The sequence below is a fragment of the Zingiber officinale genome, chromosome 1B (genome assembly GCF_018446385.1).
Source record: "Zingiber officinale cultivar Zhangliang chromosome 1B, Zo_v1.1, whole genome shotgun sequence".
Taxonomy (NCBI): Eukaryota; Viridiplantae; Streptophyta; class Magnoliopsida; order Zingiberales; family Zingiberaceae; genus Zingiber; species Zingiber officinale.
In genome coordinates this window covers 41,339,645-41,360,496 of record NC_055986.1, presented here as the reverse complement: position 1 = coordinate 41,360,496, position 20,852 = coordinate 41,339,645, and the positions used below count along the sequence as shown (strand labels likewise).

Sequence of the window (20,852 nt, the reverse complement as noted above, 5' to 3'; positions counted from 1 at the left end):
GGCGGCGAGCGCGTCGTTCCTCGAGTGATTTGTTGTTAGGGGTTCACTAGGCAAATGTGATCGACTGGTGGAGAGGCCGAGCACGTTCGAGTCAGAGCTGATGCTTAGGGGTTGTGTGAGCACAATGGAGGTAGTGGCGAGCGTGTTGCGAGTGATGGAGCTAAGTGGAAAGGGGTGGAGGTGGAGGGCATGCTGTTGTTGCTGAGAGCCATGGTGGGCTTCCAGGCGTTCCACCTAAAGCCGACGAAGCCCCGCACCAAACTGAAGAAAAAGAAGGAAATCATTGTAGAAATGTTGGCAGCTAGGAAGTTAAATGAGAAGAAGGGAGCTGTCGAGGAACACAATCCGGTACAATTCTATGCTCATAACCTATTTGTTGTTATTAGTCTTAGAAAGAGCAATATTATTTAACCTGTTTGTTGTTCTGAAAGAGAATTAGTTGTTTAATAACCTGTTTATTGTTTAAAAGCCTTTCCGTTTTGAAGCTATTACTGAAATTGAATTGTACAAATTTGCCCCTTGGGATCTCCCAGGCAAATCTCAATTGCATAACAAAGACCTTGAGTGGTACTTCTTCTGTGCTAGAGATAGAAAATATCCTAATGGCTCTAGAGCAAATCGCACAACTGGAAATGGCTACTAGAAAGGATAAAGATGTTGTTGACAACTCTTCTACCATTGGGATGAGGAAATCTTTGGATTTTCATGTAGGAAAGCTTCCAAAAGGCAGCAGAACTGACTGGATGATGTATGAGTACAGACTAGAAAACAAGGAACTGGTTGATGCTGGATTCTTTTAGGATGCATATGTTGTCTGCAAAATCTTCCAGAAAAGTGGTTCAAACCCTAAAATTGGGGAGCAATATGGTGCACCTTTTAATGAAGAGGATTATGATGATGACACAACTACTGAAGATTCTTTTCCTCTTGGTCCATAATCCTTAGATTGTCAAACTACTTTGTTCAATCCTATTACTGAGCAAGCTATGACCTCTGCTGTCATTGAGACATCTTCCAACCATGATCTTCTTGAATTTGATGGAATACTGCTGGATAAATTTTTAGAGTTTCTTGATAACTCTCCACCTAGAGAGAATGCTCATCATGAGGTTCCTGATTCAGTTGTTCCCAATAAAACTGTGGATGAAACCTCTTCCATAGGTCCTGAGGAAATCTCTACTGAATTAGAAACTATATATTCTCATGAGCCGAATTCTAACAACAAGGCATCTAGAGACAATCTCGAGGGAACTGCTTTATCTTCTATGCTATTAGAACTTGAAAATGACCAGTATCTGGAGCTCACTGATTTTTGGTTTACTGAGGATAACAATCCATGTCAATCTACCATGCTGATTGACGCATTAACTTCCATGAATAATAATCTAGTTCCCATGCCTGATTCAGTCCCTTGCTTTTCTAATGATGGCAGTACTTCAATGCATTATGCTTCTTATGTAGGAGCTGAAATTACCAATGGATAACCTACAATTACTGTACAGACAGAAGATCTTGGAAGATTTGCCTATCACCCAGATGCTCTTGAATTTGAATCTCTTCTAGCCAGTTTCACCAACCCTTTTCTTTGATACCATGTCAGATAGACAGATTAAGATTTTCCAGAACTCTTGAAGAATAAACTGCTCTGATACCTCTGCTGAAATTGAGTTGGCCTTCTTGATTCTCAACCTAAATCTACACTCTACATGGCAAAATTTGGCTCATTGAAATGTATTCAAGTTTTCATGCTGGTCGTATGCCTTCTATACTTGTTGTATAGCCAAGTAAGAATCCATGAAAGATGCCACTGTGTAAAGCAACTTGATATTGCAACCGGAGTATTGGCTGTGCTCCTTACCAGAAAACATGATCTCCAGATGAAAGCTTCCGTTGCCCTATAGATTCATCTAAATATTGTACCACCTATGCACAACATGATCACAGCCAAACATAGACGATCTTATCTGTTGCTAAGTCTATTGGCTTAGCATGCACACTACACCTTTCATAACTGATCAGTCCTAGGGTTCTTTACTACTATATGCCATTAGTTTCTGCACTCGCCTGGCAAGAGAACCAATAGATGAAATGTCAACTTATGTATTGATCTGTAATCGAATTCTAAAATAATATATTTATCTCTTGATTAGCTAAAAAACAAAATATGGAAGTCTTGAGAATGATATGAACACTTGTGGCCAGTGTTCGTGGCCAGTGGAACATGGTTGGATGCATATTAGATTAAAACAATGTTAGAACATTATTGATAGTGAAAAATTTGATTGTTAGCTATTCATGATTTTTTAATTGATTTAGAGAATTGTATGAGTTTGTAAAATGATTATTATATGAATAAAAATTATCTATTCACATTTTATAATTTTTTTTATTTCTATTTTAAGTGATAGATGAATTGTGATAATAGCTAAATTTAAAATTTGAATTATATATTTTAAATAAATATTAGTGGTAATTGTATGATATTTTAACTGTAGCATGCATCGTGCGTTGCAAATGCTGTTAATCGCAGCGCACGGTGCGTGCTACGACTGCTCTTAATCGCAGTGCACAGTGCGCGCTGCGATTGCTCTTAATCGCAGCGCGCAGTGCGCACTACGACTACTCTTAATCGCAGCGTGTACTGTGCGATGCGACTGCTCTTAACCGCAGCGCGCGGTGCACGCTGTCAATGTCTTATGACTTTCAACAGCTTGCAGTTGTGCAGCATGCGATGCGCATTGCAGATAGCATATTTGCACGCTACAAAAAGTCAAATTTGTTGTAGTGGCAGGATTTATGAACCTTCGAGGGCTTCGAAGTCGGTGGCATGAAGGCCATCGGCGGTGCGACAAGAGTCCCTTGTGTTGGATCGTGATCGTTCGATAGAGGGGGGGTGAATATCAAAAAACTTTCGCAAAGAGTTAAGCAGCGGAAAAAGAATAAACGAAAAGAACAATGCTGACACAGTTCGATTTACTTAGTTCGGAGCCTGTGTCGACACCTACTCCAAGGCCCGCACACAAGGGTGCTTTTGATGGGCAATCACTAATTAATTCGAATAATGAGTACAAAAGAATTAAGTACAGAAATGCTAAAATTAATTAGGAAAACTAAAAACCGACAATTAGTAAAGAAAGAGCGAACTAGAACTTTGTCGAAGAGCTTTTCGCAGTGTCGCAGGAGCACCAGAGATCGAAATTAGAGTTGTTGTTGGAGCTCTGCCTTTGACCCTCCTTATATAGGAGGCTCGGGGTGCCTGGAACCTTCAGGCCGCCTCGACCATGACGTAGCCGACCCAACTAGGAGGCTCCACGTGGCGACGACGCGAAGAGGATAAAATTTGCCTCCGGGCGCCCGGGTACCTCCCGGGCACCCGGACCCAAGTTTTCCAGCAGACTTCTTCCTGCAAAAAAAAACTTTAGTCTGAGGTAATTATACCCTGCAACACAGATTGTTAGCACAGTTTTATAGGTAAGAAAAATAGTAATTAGATTCCGTCTCTCCGAGATCAGAATCTAGTCAAGATGTCACGCCCCCAAAGGAGTCTCTGCCAGACAAAAATCCTACAACATCTCCCCTGTACCGGTGACAATCTGAAGCATCAATACAAGCAAAATACATCAGCCACATGCGACTAGAATATTTATATACACAACCACTATAACGCCCGAGAATTCTCAAAACTATTTTAGAAATATTCTATGATTTTTCTGGAATTTTAGGATATTTTTTACAGAATTTTTAGAGTAGCGGAAGTGGCAAAAACAAATAGAAAACGAAAACGGCCTAAGCGGAAATTGAACCCGAGACCTATGGTTTACGGGTAGTTCTAGTAACCAGTTGAACCCAGCAGGGCCGTGCTGAAAGGAAAGGGAAACATTTATATTTAAGTTTAAGTTGGGCCGAAATACCCACTTAATATAAATATGGAATTAATGGGTGAAGAGTTATGGGGTTTTCTCTTTGAACGTGACTTGCTCCTCCTCACCCTAGTTTCCGCCGACCCTCTCCCTTTTCTTCCTCCTCTCGGCGCCAACCACAAGAGTAAGCGAGGGTTCCGTCCCAAGGGCTCCGAGAGCACTTTCCGGCGACGACTTCGACACGAGGACGCTCCCCTCTGCGAGAGGAACGCATAGACGCGAGAAGATCGTCGAAGGGATCGTCTTCTCCGGAAATTCAGCCATTAGAATCGTAAGAAAATCCTAACAGGAGGTAAGAAACCCCTCACCTGCAGTATAAGTAGCTTCCGTTTGAATGCATGCTTTTAGATTAGTTATACTCGGATTTTTGTCGACATCTAGGGTGTATTTAACCCTTCTCGCAGCTTTAGGGATTAGTCGAGCACCTCTAGATGGGCCGGACGCGTTTGCCCTCTTCAGTTTGAGGTGTTAGACGTTGTCGGGTGCCTAGAGGTGGTCTCCCTACTAGAGAGGAGAGTTAGAGCACACCAAATGCTCGATAAAAAGATTAGGACAGCTTTTGATTCAGTGGGCATTTATTCAGCTCAGTCAAATGCCGTATAGACGTATTGATCCAGTTAATTAGCTTTATTACAGCTTTCATGGGACTAGATGTCCAATGGGTGGGCTCCCACAGTCGCCTCTAGGTTCAGACAACCTAGCTCTAGGTTCAGATAACCTAGCTCTAGGTTCAGATAACCTAGAAACGGCTAAATAAAATAGTACAACTATTCAGTATTTTATTTTCAGCAGTGGCACTGTACAGGATCAGATATCCATTGGGTTGGACTCCCACAGTTGTCCCTAGGTTCAGATAACCTAGTAAACCCTACTAGACTTGGAACTTGCAATCCCGGGTCTAGCTAGGGGTGCGCGCACAGCACGTACAGTTGCCAGGGCCCTCAGCAGCATGATTATTATTTTAATCTACTTATGTATACAGTTTTCAAAACTCTCAGTCACCTATGTGATCAGGATTTAATTCAGTATCAGCTTAGTTTAGTTCAGTTTCAGTTTAGTTCTTCCTGATTGATACCATGAGTTAGCTCCATGCTTAGATTTTGATATGCATGCTATGTTTCAGTATTTGTGCTTAGTAACTTTGCTATGTCATGCTCATCTATGTTCAGTACGTATTTCAAATAGCATGTTTTCAAAACATAAATTGCATCGTGTGCATGTTTTGTGAGGTAGCTGGTTTCTTACTAAGCTTTAAGCTTACAGATACTTTTTCCTTATACTACAGATAAAGGTAAAGGGAAAATGGACTAGCGGAGGCTGGAGGACAATGCGATGAAGATGTGTGTGGAAGAAACTTAGAATAAAAGATCTTAGGGATCTAACCAGCTTTATTTATGCATTAGAACTTTCAGCAAAAATTAGTTAACTGTTAGAACCTTATTATTCTACACATAGTACATTTGCATGTCATGAATTAGTGAAACATGCGTGATATCATGTTTAAAATGTTAGCTAATACATGTTAAAAATGTTTCTAGCTGCTATAGACTTGATGTGTATGAGTTGGGCACGAAATAGTGCTGAAATCAGGGGTTCTGATTCTAAATCAGAAACCCAGATCGATCAGAATTGGGTTGTGCCACTGGATCGGTCAGCTGACCAATCCAGTCGTAAACAGAGAGTTAGTGTCTGTTATGGATCGGTCAGCCGGCCAATCCAGATGCGAACAGAGAGTACAGAAGCTCACTGATCGGTCAGCCGACCAATCAGTGAGCCACTGGATCGGTCAAGCCGACCGATCAGTGTACTCCTGGATCGGTCGGTAGACCGATCCAGCCGCATACAGAAGCAATATAGTTTATGGATCGGTCAGCCGACCGATCCAGAGTTTTTCTCCGTGCCAGTATCAAGCTGGATCGATCACTGGATCGATCCGACAGCCCAATCGATTCATGGATCGATTGAAATGCCTGATTACAGCTAGCAGGACATCCGAGAGGCATAGATTATCTTCCCTAGCATGTGTACAACTCCTAGGTACACCTAGAATGTTAAGTTCAGATTTTACAGTAATCAGTTTAGTAAAATTTTAATCAATCCAGATTTCCGCAATAGTAATTTAGCACAGCATAATGTAGCGATCGGCCTCACAGCCTAGTCAGTAGAAGGCGGGTCGTTACAGAGTGGTATCAGAGCAGTTTCCATACTTCCTACACACACATCAGCATTGTACCTGCAGCTTCCAAGTAAGAATACCTCTCACTTGGTATGTTTATTGCTTTTCTGTTATAGATAACTAAAGCATGCTTGTTTATGATAGTAGTTAACATGATAACAATAGTTTCTCTATTATGTTTGTGTTAGTCATGTATGTCCTGCATGTCTTTAGAAATGGCACGAGGATGCCCAGCTAGAAGGGCACCAGCCACCGAGCCCCAGCATGAGGCAGGCAGTTCAGTGCCTCCCCCAGACCTTACAGCACTAGTGGCAGCAGCTAGCTGAACAGCAATAAGAAATAGCCACCTTAAAGGCTAGTCAACAGAACACTCCCTGTCACCCGGAGCCTAACTTAGCGACACGGTGGTCTTAGAGGTTCCACCGATCCACCTACGCACAGTAGCCCAGAGGCAGAGAAGCCTATCGATCGGTGGCGGAGAGTCAAGCCGAGAATTTCTCGGCAGAATGAACCATGGGATGCTGGGCATGGTTCAAAACATCGAAAGTATGATGGAGCTTACGGGTGGCACATGAGAAGGTGAAGTGCGCCTCCTTCATGACAGGAGATGCACGTATGTGGTGGGAGAGAATCAGAGCGAAGCGCCCAGTGAACCAGATGACATGGGCTGACTTCGAGAAGGAATTCTTTGAGGAGTTCTTTCACATGCGGGTCACCAACCGTCACTACGATGAGTTCACTGAGTTTCGTCAGGGCAACCTATCAGTTGAGGAAGCCATGAAGAAATTCAACAGGTTGGCTTGTCTATGCCTTGAATTAGTCAGCACAGAAAGGGAACGAATCCGGTTGATGCTCAAGATGCTGAGGCCGGAAATAGCAATGAACGTAGCTGGTGGCGTTCATAGGCCACAAACGACAGAAGAATTAGTGAGCAGTGCTCTAATCACTGAGCATTACCAGAATAGCATCAAGCATCAGAAGCAAGTCCTCTCAGAAGCTAAAGGTCAAGGAGGCTCAGGCACTCAGAAACAGCAGGGCCACAGCTCCCATGGCTCTAACCAGAAAGGGAACTCCAGCAACAAGCGCAAACTAGGGAGTTACCCAAAAGGAGGGCCAGCCAGCAAGCATCCCAGTTATCCAAAGTGTGCTACTTGTGGGAAATTCCATCCTGGAGTTTGTCGTAAGGGCACACGAGGATGCTTTGAATGCGGACAGGAAAAGCAGTGTCCAAATAAGACCAGTCTTCCTCAGCCACAGCCGATTCAGTATGGAGGCCAGCCAGCTCAGTTACATCAGATGCAGGCCGCTTTAGATGGTCCACATATCAGCCAGGGCAGATTAGAAGCCCCTCCAGCTACGACCAATGCGAGGATCTACTCACTCACCAGAGAGGACGCAGCAAATGCCTCGACAGTTGTTACAGGTCAGATTAGTATTTTACAGCAAAGTACAACTGTCTTATTCGATACTAGGGCAACCCATTCATACATATCCAGGGCATTTGCTGAGAAGTTAGCAGTACCTCCAGAGGTACTCAGTAGCCAGTTCCTTACGACGTTACCCTCAGGAGAAATCATGGCGTCTACGCACTGGCTCAGAGCAGTGTCGGTCACTATAGCAGACAGAGAGCTCTTTTGCGATTTGATAGTGATTAATATGACCGACTACGACATCATCTTCGGGATGGACTTCTTGATCAAATACGGTGCCTCCATCGAGTGCCGTAAATAGAAAGTCATATTCCAACCTGAAGCGGAAGCACAGTTCGAATTCGTCGGAGAACCCAGGAGAAAGGCCAAGAAGTTTCTCTCAGCTATGAAGGCATAGAGGTTGATGGATTCAGGATGTACGAGGTTCTTAGCACACGTAGTCAACACCAGTCAGGACAAGGACCAAAAGCTAGCAGAGGTCCGAGTCGTATGTGACTACCCAGCAGTCTTCCCTGAAGAGTTACCAGGCCTAGCACCAGACAGGGAGATCGAATTTGAGATAGAGCTCATTCCCGGTACAAATCCTATCTCCAAAGCACCTTACCGCATGACTCCAGCAGAATTGAAGGAACTTCATGAGCAACTACAGGAGCTGCTTGACAAGGGCTTCATCCGTCCTAGTCACTCACCATGGGGAGCACCTGTATTGTTCGTGAAGAAGAAAGACGGGAGCATGCGCCTGTGTATAGACTACCAAGTCACAATCAAGAACAGGTATCCTCTTCCCAGAATAGATGACCTGTTTGATCAGTTAAAGGGAGCACAGTGTTCTCTAAAATAGACCTCAGATCAGGTTATCATCAGGTGAAGGTTAAAGAAGGGGACATACCCAAGACAGCATTCAGGACTAGATACGGACATTACGAGTTCGTAGTCATGCCCTTTGGCGTGACAAATGCTCCAGCTACTTTCATGGACCTTATGAACAGGGTATTCAGAGAATATTTAGATAGGTTCGTTATCGTGTTCATCGATGACATCCTTATCTATTCCAGAACTCAGGAAGAACACGTAGAGCACCTAAAAATAGTATTGCAGACCCTTCAACAGAATCAGCTGTACATCAAGTTCACCAAATGTGAATTTTGGCTAGATCAGGTGTCCTTCCTGGGGTCACATCATCTCAAAGGATGGTATCATGGTAGACCTCAATAAGATAGAAGCTGTGAGTAACTGGAAAAGACCCAAGAACGCTAGTGAGATCAGAAGCTTTCTGGAATTAGCAGGTTACTACAGGAAATTCGTAGAGGACTTCTCCAGGATAGCCTCCCCACTGACAGCTCTTACCAGAAAGAACAGAAAATTTCAGTGGACAGAGGACTGTGAGAACAGTTTCAGCGAGTTGAAAAGGAGATTGACCAATGCACCTATTCTGACTCTACCAGAGAACGCAGATAGCTTTGACATATATAGTGATGCCTCGAAGTTGGGACTAGGACCAGTGCTGATGCAAAATGGCAAGGTAATCGCCTACGCCTCCAGACAACTCAAGGATTATGAGAAGAACTATCCTACTCATGACCTTGAGCTTGCAGCAGTGGTGTTCGCTCTCAAGATTTGGAGACATTACTTGTATGGGGCTTAGTGCAGAGTGTACACAGATCATCAGAGTCTGAAGTACTTTTTCACTCAGAAGGATCTGAATATGCGACAGTGCAGATGGCTAGAGCTGGTCAAAGACTACGACATAGACATCCTCTACCACCCAGGAAAAGTAAATAGGGTAGCAGACGCACTTAGCAGAAAATCCAGTGCTGCTCTATTATCTCTAGCAGCCATGTCACCACCCCTACAGAAAGAGATCACAGATTTCGGTCTCGAACTCATAGTCGGACAACTCTCTACTATGACATTAGGGTCTACCTTGCTTGGTGACATCCAGACAGCTCAGGAGCAGGATCCTGAAATTCAGAGAATCAAGCAAGGTTTAGCAGAATCAGAAAGTGGAGAGTTCAGAATATCAGATAGCGGGGTACTGTATTTCGGCGACAGGCTATGTGTTCCAGATCAGGAGGAACTACAGAAGAAAATCCTAGACGAGGCTCACAAGACTCCTTACGCGATGCATCCTGGCTCCACCAAAATGTACCAGGACTTGAAGAAACATTTTTGGTGGTCTGGGATGAAGAGAGACATCGCTCGATATGTCAGCACCTGCCTAACCTGTCAGAGGGTTAAAGCAGAACATCAGAGACCAGGAGGAGTTTTGCAGCCTATTCAGATTCCGGAATGGAAGTGGGAAGACATTTCTATGGATTTCATAGTGGGATTACCCAGAACCACGAATGGTTTTGATACCATCTGAGTAATAGTCGACAGGTTGACTAAATCAGCCCACTTCTTAGCTATCAGGATATCCTACTCCATGGAACAGCTAGCACAGTTGTATCTCAAGGAGATCGTTAGGTTACATGGATCTAATTTTAGTTTAGATAAATTTTTAGAAATTTTGTAGGCATCCACGATGGATGCCCATAAACTATTACGTGGAAATGCGTTTAACGCGTACCTTATCAGATCTCTGTTTTTCATCTGGTGGCCTATCGCGTGAAGCCCGTCGAGGATATCTTTGATCTTCATGTGAAGCTAACTTGCCGTTTCACCTTCTTGCATTTTTATCTTAAATATTTTATTTAATAATAAATCACGTTTTTTTACCTTAGCGTCATTGGTTCCTTCGTGAAGCTCGATTAGCTTGTCCCAGAGTTCTTTCGCGTTCTGATGCGGTCCTACCCGATTCATCTCTTCCCTTGTTAGTCCGCATTGTAGCGTGTTGATCGCCTTGTTCTCCGTTGACGCTTTCTTCTTTATGTCTGACGTCCATTGTTCTGGATCAAGAAGATTTCCGGAGTTGTCAACTGGTGGTCTTTAGGCTTTTGTGACGCTGAGCCATTGGTTGAAGTCCGTCTTTAGGTAGACCTCCATCCTTTTCTTCCAGTACGGAAAATCATCCCCGTTAAATAGGGGAGGACGCACCGTACTGAAGCCTTCGATCTGAGACATCCTGTGAGATCTCGGAAAATTTAAATAATAGGGTTATTTGGGAAATAGCCTTATGAAATTTTTCTGGAATTTTAGGAATTTTCTGGGAATTTTTCGGAGCTCGTACGATGGGTTTTGAGGGGATCAATTATGGGTATGGATAAAACCTGTTTGGAATACCCGTTTAAGTGAGGAAAAGTTTTAATATAAATACTTTTCTTTTCTTATTTCTTTTCCCTAAACTTATCGCCGAACCCGAGCTTCTCTTCTTCCCCCGACATTTCTCCCCTTCCTCTGTTCCCTCTCTTTGTCTCGCGACGAATCGAAGCCAAGCCGAGGGACCTTCGTCGATCGTCGACACTGCCGAGGAGGAAGCCACCGGAGCTTGCTGGAACACGGCGGAGACCTGTGGAGTCGTGCTGTCTTCGGCTGAGGGGGATCTGTTCGACGGATTTGGCGGCCGAGTGTCGACGGTGAGGCGGCTAGGGCACGACAGGTGCCCGATCTGTGTTCTCCCCAGCGTATCGGCCTTTCATTCCTTCTCCACGAGTCATTCCCGGAGCAACCCGTGTCTTCTCCAGCCGGATCGGACAGCGACGCCATCGGGAGGTGATCTAGAGAGGTAAGGTTTCGTCGAATCATTGTTGATTTAAGGTTTAGCTAGATTAGGGATCTTCACAGTGTTGATCCTGCGGGTTTTAATTTAGGAAAGGAATCGGATCATATTTGTGTTTCATTTTTCCCTGATCAGATTATCCTCCTCTTCTTGCGGTTGATTGGGGGATTCAGTTGAAGAATTTGGAATCGATGAGGTGTTCTTGAGCTGTCGGGCAAAGGCTAGAAGGGTTGTGCTTGATCAATCATCTTCTTGCTTGGCCTACATCTTGATCCAATCCAGGGAGGTGAGGTTCTGTTCTGTCCTTGCTGTGGTGTCTTTAGTTTCGGCAGGCACCTAATTCAGCAGTGAGGATATGATCTGTGGAGTTGTCTTGGTTCCAGTGGTGTTTCCGTGCCAGCAGCAATCTCATCTAGCAGATTGTTTTGGTTTTAGCAATCCACAGTAGCTTAATCGAGGTAAGGTGTGTAGGTTTTGTTCTTTGTTTTAGATGATTGATCTTAGTGTGGATGAATTAGGTTTATGTGTAAGTTTGAATTGGAGATGATATGGATTACTAGATGGTTAGTATATCATTAGTTGATACATGTTGTATTTAGTTGCTAATTTGTAATTAGATTTATTTGCTTAGATAAATCAAATGGAATGATTAAGGTTAAGATAATTAACCCTAGTCAACTGTTAGATTTAATTTAGATTTGGATTGCTAATCTAGTTGGTGATTAGGGATTAGGTAACTAATCCTAATTAGCCATTAGATTAATTAGGTAGATTGAGGTTGTGTGATTAGGGTTTTGCCCTAATTTAGTTTTAGGAATTTTATTTAGCTATTCATTTGGATTTAGCTAAATAAAATATATATTGTTTGTTTGACACAGGACTCTGATTCGAGACAGACGTCTCGACCTTGGATTGCTTGACTGTACCTTCTATTTGAGGCGGGTACCCTTTGACTTATCTTTTGATACTGTCTTATGATATGTATAGATTTATATATAATTACTAGTGGTAGATGGTAGATTTATTTCTTCCCTGGTCTCAGCTTAGTTGATACCTATCACATGCTTCTTCTGTTAGTTGCTTTACTTTAGAACTGGATACTTTTATCTTTTGTCATGTGTATATATGTTCATAGGGATGGATATTTATGATGCTTATCTACACTTGATTAGTTGTTGGAGATACTTGTTATATGTTGTTGGATTTGCATTGCTTATATCATTGTTATACATATGCGTTTGTTTTATTGGCACCTACGCATATATAGGAGGATATGTTCAGGTATGACATACTGTAGCCGCACGCACCATATTACATGATTGCATGCTGGGTGATTGGCGACTCCATTATTGTTGAGCTCGTCAGTCGGCTACATGAGGGCCTGCACACAGCGTGACCACTGCATGGGTAGTGGCACAGCACTCAGGGTGTGTATGGCAGGTTGCTCGGTGGTGCACCGCCGGGGTGCTCATGGGTAGCACGATACAGCGGGGTTGCAGCCGGGGTCCCTCCCCATCATTGTGTACCGGGAGATGAGAGCATTGCGCTCCCTCACTATGTTTGAGGTAGGAGGATAGGTGTACTCCGACAGCATCCCGTCCACTCGGTCACTCTTCAGGGGTAGTGATGGCAGAGTGCACGGTGTCACAGCCCTACCCACTCGGTCTCACCATTGTGTGTGAGATGGCTGACTGGCTGACAGGGGTGACCATGTCATATTGCATCATATGCACATATTGCATTTATTGTGATTGTTGCATATTCGATGATGCACTTGGGTGACTACATATGATTGACATGCATACAGGATACATGCTTATTTGCTGTGACTATCTTTGTCTGTGTATGTCCACAGTCATTTGCCCAAGCCTCGCAGGTGAGTACAGTTTATTTCAGTTATGCACTATCTTATTATTCTTGCTATAGACTGTACTTTATGCCTATTGCTGCTTATTACAGTTTATTTCAACTATGCATATCTGTTATACTGTTAGGAGACTGTACCATAGGTTGTACTGTTAGGAAACTGTACTGTAGGCTCTATGGTTTGGTGTACTGTATCTTAGGATTTTGCTAGTAGTTATATGTTGTTGTACATATCTATTGGATTACCTGCTGAGTTCTTCGAACTCACCCCGTTGTTACTATTTTTCAGGTTGAGGCCGCCAGGAGAGATTCCAGTCGCTAGCCCTTTTATCGCGAGGATTTCTTGTTGTCGGGATTTGTTTTGCTTTTGCATCTTATATACTTGTGATGTGGGTTTTGTATTGTGGACTTTGTATCGAACACTTGGGTTTACTACTTTTGGTTTTCCACTGTGGATATATTTCCATTACTTCGTGGATTTTGTCTTTCTTCGTTGTAGTGGAGTAGGATGTTTACATATATCTTCGAGGATTCTATATCGTTCTTTCTTTATATAACTGCGTGGATTGTTCATATTATATCTGTGTGGAAATGTTGAATATAACTGCGTGGATTGTCTCTTATTTGTATTGTATTTTTCCGGCCGTGTGTGGTCGAGGTATAGAGATATATGTATTCTGGATTCATATTGTCACCCGTACAGGGGAGATGCTGCCGAAATTTCTTCGGACAGGGACTACCTGGGGCGTGACAATTTATTTGGTATCAGAGCCAGGCTCACGATACTTGCTCTTCGTTTTAGATTTTCGAAGTTTATCTGATACCAATTTATTTGGTATCAGAGCAGGTTTGCGATACCTGCACCGGATTTCTGAGTTTATCTGATACCAATTTATTTGGTATCAGAGCTAGGCTCCGATTTTGGATTTTTGTGTCCTGGAGTTTACGAGCGTATCTGGATTTTTGAAATTTTATCTGATACCAATTTATTTGGTATCAGAGCAGGTTACGATACTTACTAGGCATTCTGGATTTTTGGGATTTTATCTGATACCAATTTATTTGGTATCAGAGCAGGTTTGCGATACCTATTTGGTTTCTGTGTTCTAGACTTGCGAGATTATCTGATACCAATTTATTTGGTATCAAAGCGATTTTCTAAAACTTGTTTCTCGTATTCTGGTGTTTACGAGTTTATCTGAGTATCTTCGGATTATACAGATTTTCGTCGATTTTATCGTTTCGGAATTCCGAGGTATTTTGACGAGGTTCTATTGATTCTATTTGGGGGCTAAACAACGACAGGATATCTCCAGACGACAAATAGGTAAATTAGGAAATTTTATAGTTTTTATACCTGTAGTGATATCTAGGTAACATTTTGTTTACAGATATGACACATACATGTGTACCAGCACCGAGACGTGGCAGACCACGTAAGCGGGCGATAGATTCTCCCGAGGCAGAGTCTTCAGAGAGGTCTGCTAGGGTCGAGCCTGTCCGTCAGGGACAGACTCCTCAGGACATTAGGGGCACGCCTACTTATCAGGCCCCGACGGTTCTGACTTCAGAGGTACTTACCTCGACTGTACCACCAGTGGTACCACCGTCGGCATATTCAGCATCTCCCCCATCAGCTGTACCCACAGAGTACCCGACACCCTCTCTAGCTAAGCCTGCTACCGCGTACTCGGCACCGCAGACACATGTGCCGATTACTACATATTCGGCACCAGTACCGGCAGCACCGACTGTTTCGTACCCGGTACCACCCACCGTACCTTCAGTGGCCCCTACATATGTCTACTCAGTAGTTCCGCCATCAGTACTACCCATAGGAGCAGTCCCAGTGGTTCTGTCCAGTTCCATAGCGATATCTACGGATATGGTTACGGCACTGGCACGGATCCCAGCCTTAGCGGAGTCGGTGAAAAGATCGATTTACGCTATTTCGCGGGGAGACTGATCCAAGCGTGGCTCAATCTTGGATAGAGTCTATAGAGCGGACATTCTTTTACATGGCTGCTCCGAGTGGGAGAAGGCTGAGCTGGCTGCTTACCACTTACGAGATGAGGCAGAGATCTAGTGGGACACACAGCGCTCGATTATTGGCGAGCATCAGAGCAGTCGCACTCAGACGGGTCAGGGTACTTCTGGGTCATCGGGACGACCCTAGAGGTCAGGACAATCTTCATCTGGATGTTCCCGATCTTCTAAGAAGAACCGGAAACAGTCCACCGGTGACACTGCACCCGATGCGGATCACGAGATCACATCACCTCTGCATGCACCATGAGACAGTCAGTTTGCTATTATTGTAAACTGCTTGGGCACGTGAGCCGAGACTGTTCGCTGAAGGCTCAGCATGTAGCTTCCGGGATTTCTGTTCCGGGAGGACAGTTTGGGTCAGTCTGGGACTCAGCGAGGTGGGCCAAAAGCTCAATCTTCGCATCGTCAACAGAGGACAGCTTCCTCTGTAGCAGCTACATATGGTATGCACGGCCAGGAACATTCCGATGTCCTTGTGGAGAACCCCACGGTATTCTGCCTTAGTGTTCTCCAGTACTATTCGTCAAGAAGAAGGATGGTACTCTGAGGTTGTGCATTGATTACAGGCAGCTGAATGCAGTGACTATCAGAAATAAGTACCCCTTGCCACGGATTGAGGATTTATTTGATCAGCTCAGAGATACATCAGTGTATTCTAAGATTGATCTGCGGTCTGGATATCATCAGCTGAGAGTTAGAGATTCTGATATTCAGAAGACAGCATTTCGCACCAGATACAGACATTATGAGTTTTTGGTAATGTCATTTGGGCTTACCAATGCTCCTGCAGTATTTATGGATCTGATGAACCGTATCTTTTTGGAGTATCTGGATCAGTTTGTGATTGTATTTATCGATGACATATTGATCTATTCACGTTCCGAGGAGGAACATGCGCAACACCTTCGCATAGTCTTGGAGACTCTTCGACGACATCATCTGTATGCGAAGTTCAGCAAATATGCATTTTGGCTTCCCTCAATTGGTTTTCTAGGACATGTGGTTTCTAGCCGAGGTATTTCAGTAGATCCTCAGAAGATCGAGGCTATCACCAGCTAGGAGCAGCCGAAGTCAGTCCAGGAGATTCGCAGTTTCTTGGGCTTGGCTGGATATTACCGACGATTCGTTGAGGGTTTCTCCAGCATTGCTATGCCGTTGACATGTCTGACTCGGAAAGGCGTGAAGTTCAAGTGGTCCGAGGCTTGTGAGACCAGCTTCCAGGAGCTGAAGCGGAGATTAGTATCAGCACCAGTCTTGGTTTTACCTTCTGGTGATGACGGATTCGTACTTTACACAGACGCATCTCTTCAGGGCTTGGGCGCTGTTTTGATGCAGCACGGTAGGGTAGTCTCCTATGCTTCTCGTCAGTTGAAGGAGCATGAGAAGAACTACCCAGTACATGATTTAGAGCTAGCCGCTATTATCTTTGCTTTGAAGATTTGGCGACATCATCTTTATGGTATTACTTTTGAGATTCTTACTGATCATAAGAGTCTCAAATATATTTTTACACAGAAGGAACTCAATCTCCGACAGAGGAGATGGATGGAGTTCCTGAAGGACTATGATTGTACTATTAGCTACCATCCGGGTAAAGCTAATGTGGTTGCTGATGCACTTAGCAGGAAGTCCAGAGGGACTTTAGCTTGTCACCGAGTTTTAGTCACGGACTTGATTCAGGGATTCTCCGAGTTGGGCCTTGAGGAGCAGGGACGGACAGAGCAGGGTATTCTGGTTACCATGGTTGCTCAGTCGTCGATCAGGACGAGGATTCGAGAGGCCCAGGCCGGAGATCAGCATTTACAGTTCATTAGCAGCCATATAGCTTCCGGACAGCAGACCGAGTTTACACGAGATGATGAGGGGATTGTTTATTTCCGAGGTAGATTATGTGTACCTCAGTCTCACCCGGTCATGGAGGAGTTACTTCAGGAGGCTCATCGTTCTAGATTTGCTATCCACCCAGGTGGGACCCGTATGTATCGTGATTTGAGGCGTTCCTATTGGTGGAACGGTATGAAGAAAGACATTGTAGATTTTGTAGCTAGATGTCTTGTCTGTCAGCAGGTGAAGGCTGAGCACCAGAGACCTGCTGGTTTACTTCAGAGGATCCCTATTCCAGAGTGGAAGTGGGAGCATATTACTATGGATTTTGTGGTAGGATTGCCTAGGACTCGACGAGGCCATGATGCAATTTGGGTAATCGTTGACCGATTAACCAAATTCGCACACTTTTTAGCGATATGGAAGACTGATTCTCTGGATCGATTAGCTGAGTTATATTGTTGAGAGATTATCAGATTACATGGAGTTCCGTTGAGCATTATATCTGATAGAGACCCACGGTTCACGTCCCGATTCTGGCAGAGTCTGCAGCAGACCTTGGGCACACAGCTTCGTTTCAGTACGACATTCCATCCGCAGACAGATGGGCAGTCAGAGCAGATTATTCAGACATTGGAGGACTTGCTGAGGTCTTGTGTCATGGACTTCGGAGGCAGTTGGGAGGACCACCTGCCATTAGTGGAGTTCGCCTACAACAACAGCTATCATTCGGCTATCCAGATGACACCGTTTGAGGCGTTGTATGGTAGGCCTTGTCGGACACCCATCCTCTGGGAAGAGGTTGGGGAGGCCCAGTTGGTAGGACCTCAGAGAGCTCAGCAGGATGCAGAGTTAGTTCGCACTATCAGACGAAGGATGTCAGAGGCTCAGGACCGTCAGAAGAGTTATGCTGATCAGCGACGGAGACCCCTGGAGTTCTCTATTGGTGATCATGTGTTTCTGAGAGTTTCACCCACGAAGGAGATGAAGCGATTTGGTCTTCGAGGTAAGCTAGCTCCACGATATATTGGGCCATTCCAAATCTTGGAGAGGATTGGAGCAGTAGCTTACCGTCTGGCGCTACCACCATCTCTAGCCGGCATTCATGATGTATTCCATGTATCTACGCTGAGGAGATACGTATCAGATCCGACACATGTTCTGTAAGATATATCAATTCCTATTCAGCCTAACGTTACTTACGAGGAGGTTCCGGTACGGATTCTAGACCGTAGAGAGCGTCAGCTGCGGAACAAGACGGTTCGACTGGTTAAAGTCGGATGGCAGCATCACTCTGACGAGGAGGCTACTTGGGAGTTGGAGGATACGATCCGAGCTCGATACCCTCATCTTTTTACTTGAGGTATGTGGGTTAGAGTTTCTTTTAGCATTTATACTGTTTGGTTATATCCTAGTGTTTGCTATTGGTTATAGCAAAATTTGGGGATCAAATTTTTATTAGTAGGGGAGGATGTGAGATCTCGGAAAATTTAAATAATAGGGTTATTTGGGAAATAGCCTTATGAAATTTTTTCGGAATTTTAGGAATTTTCTGAGAATTTTTCAGAGCTTGTACGATGGGTTTTGAGGGGATCAATTATGGGTACGGATAAAACCTGTTTGGAATACCCGTTTAAGTGAGGAAAAGTTCGGCACTAGGGGGGCCGCTAAGGTACCGGATCTACCTTTAAGTGAGGAAAAGTTTTAATATAAATACTTTTCTTTTCTTATTTCTTTTCCCTAAACTTATCGCCGAACCCGAGCTTCTCTTCTTCCCCCGACATTTCTCCCCTTCCTCTGTTCCCTCTCTTTGTCTCGCGGACGAATCGAAGCCAAGCCGAGGGACCTTCGTCGATCATCGACACTGCTGAGGAGGAAGCCACCGGAGCTTGCTGGAACACGGCGGAGACCTGTGGAGTCGTGATGTCTTCGGCTGAGGGGGATCTGTTCGACGGATTCGGCGGCCGAGTGTCGACGGTGAGGCGGCTAGGGCACGACATGTGCCCGATCTGTGTTCTCCCCAGCGTATCGGCCTTTCATTCCTTCTCCACGAGTCATTCCCGGAGCAACCCGTGTCTTCTCCAGCCGGATCGGACAGCGACGCCATCGGGAGGTGATCTAGAGAGGTAAGGTTTCGTCGAATCATTGTTGATTTAAGGTTTAGCTAGATTAGGGATCTTCACAGTGTTGATCCTGCGGGTTTTAATTTAGGAAAGGAATCAGATCAGATTTGTGTTTCATTTTTCCCTGATCAGATTATCCTCCTCTTCTTGCGGCTGATTGGGGGATTCAGTTGAAGAATTTGGAATCGATGAGGTGTTCTTGAGCTGTCGGGCAAAGGCTAGAAGGGTTGTGCTTGATCAATCATCTTCTTGCTTGGCCTACATCTTGATCCAATCCAGGGAGGTGAGGTTCTGTTCTGTCCTTGCTGTGGTGTCTTTAGTTTCGGCAGGCACCTAATTCAGCAGTGAGGATATGATCTGTGGAGTTGTCTTGGTTCCAGTGGTGTTTCCGTGCCAGCAGCAATCTCATCTAGCAGATTGTTTTGGTTTCAGCAATCCACAGTAGCTTAATCGAGGTAAGGTGTGTAGGTTTTGTTCTTTGTTTTAGATGATTGATCTTAGTGTGGATGAATTAGGTTTATGTGTAAGTTTGAATTGGAGATGATATGGATTACTAGATGGTTAGTATATCATTAGTTGATACATGTTGTATTTAGTTGCTAATTTGTAATTAGATTTATTTGCTTAGATAAATCTAATGGAATGATTAGGGTTAAGATAATTAACCCTAGTCAACTGTTAGATTTAATTTAGATTTGGATTGCTAATCTAGTTGGTGATTAGGGATTAGGTAACTAATCCTAATTAACCATTAGATTAATTAGGTAGATTGAGGTTGTGTGATTAGGATTTTGCCCTAATTTAGTTTTAGTAATTTTATTTAGTTATTCATTTGGATTTAGCTAAATAAAATATATATTGTTTGTTTGACACAGGACTCTGATTCGAGACAGACGTCTCGACCTTGGATTGCTTGATTGTACCTTCTATTTGAGGCGGGTATCCTTTGACTTATCTTTTGATACTGTCTTATGATATGTATAGATTTATATATAATTACTAGTGGTAGATGGTAGATTTATTTCTTCCCTGGTCTCAGCTTAGTTGATACCTATCACATGCTTCTTCTGTTAGTTGCTTTACTTTAGAACTGGATACTTTTATCTTTTTTCATGTGTATATATGTTCATAGGGATGGATATTTATGATGCTTATCTACACTTGATTAGTCGTTGGAGATACTTGTTATATGTTGTTGGATTTGCATTGCTTATATCATTGTTATACATATGCGTTTGTTTTATTGGCACCTACGCATATATAGGAGGATATGTTCAGGTATGACATACTGTAGCCGCACGCACCATATTACATGATTGCATGCTGGGTGATTGGCGACTCCATTATTGTTGAGCTCGTCAGCCGGCTACATGAGGGCCTGCACACAGCGTGACCACTGTATGGGTAATGGCACAGCACTCAGGGTGTGTATGGCAGGTTGCTCGGTGGTGCACCGCCGGGGTGCTCATGGGTAGCATGATACAGCGGGGTTGCAGCCGGGGTCCCTCCCCGTCATTGTGTACCGGGAGATGAGAGCATTGTGCTCCCTCACTATGTTTGAGGTAGGAGGATAGGTGTACTCCGACAGCATCCCGTCCACTCGGTCACTCTTCAGGGGTAGTGATGGCAGAGTGCACGGTGTCACAGCCCTACCCACTCGGTCTCACCATTGTGTGTGAGATGGCTGACTGGCTGACAGGGGTGACCATGTCATATTGCATCATATGCACATATTGCATTTATTGTGATTGTTGCATATTCGATGATGCACTTGGGTGACTACATATGATTGACATGCATACAGGA

The 20,852-nt window shown here is 44.1% G+C and overlaps 1 pseudogene; it reads left to right on the top strand.

Moving 5' to 3' along the window:
- The first annotated feature begins 210 nt into the window (after window positions 1-210).
- On the top strand, window positions 211-1,484 carry LOC122038050 (annotated as a pseudogene).
- The last annotated feature ends 19,368 nt before the right edge of the window (window positions 1,485-20,852 follow it).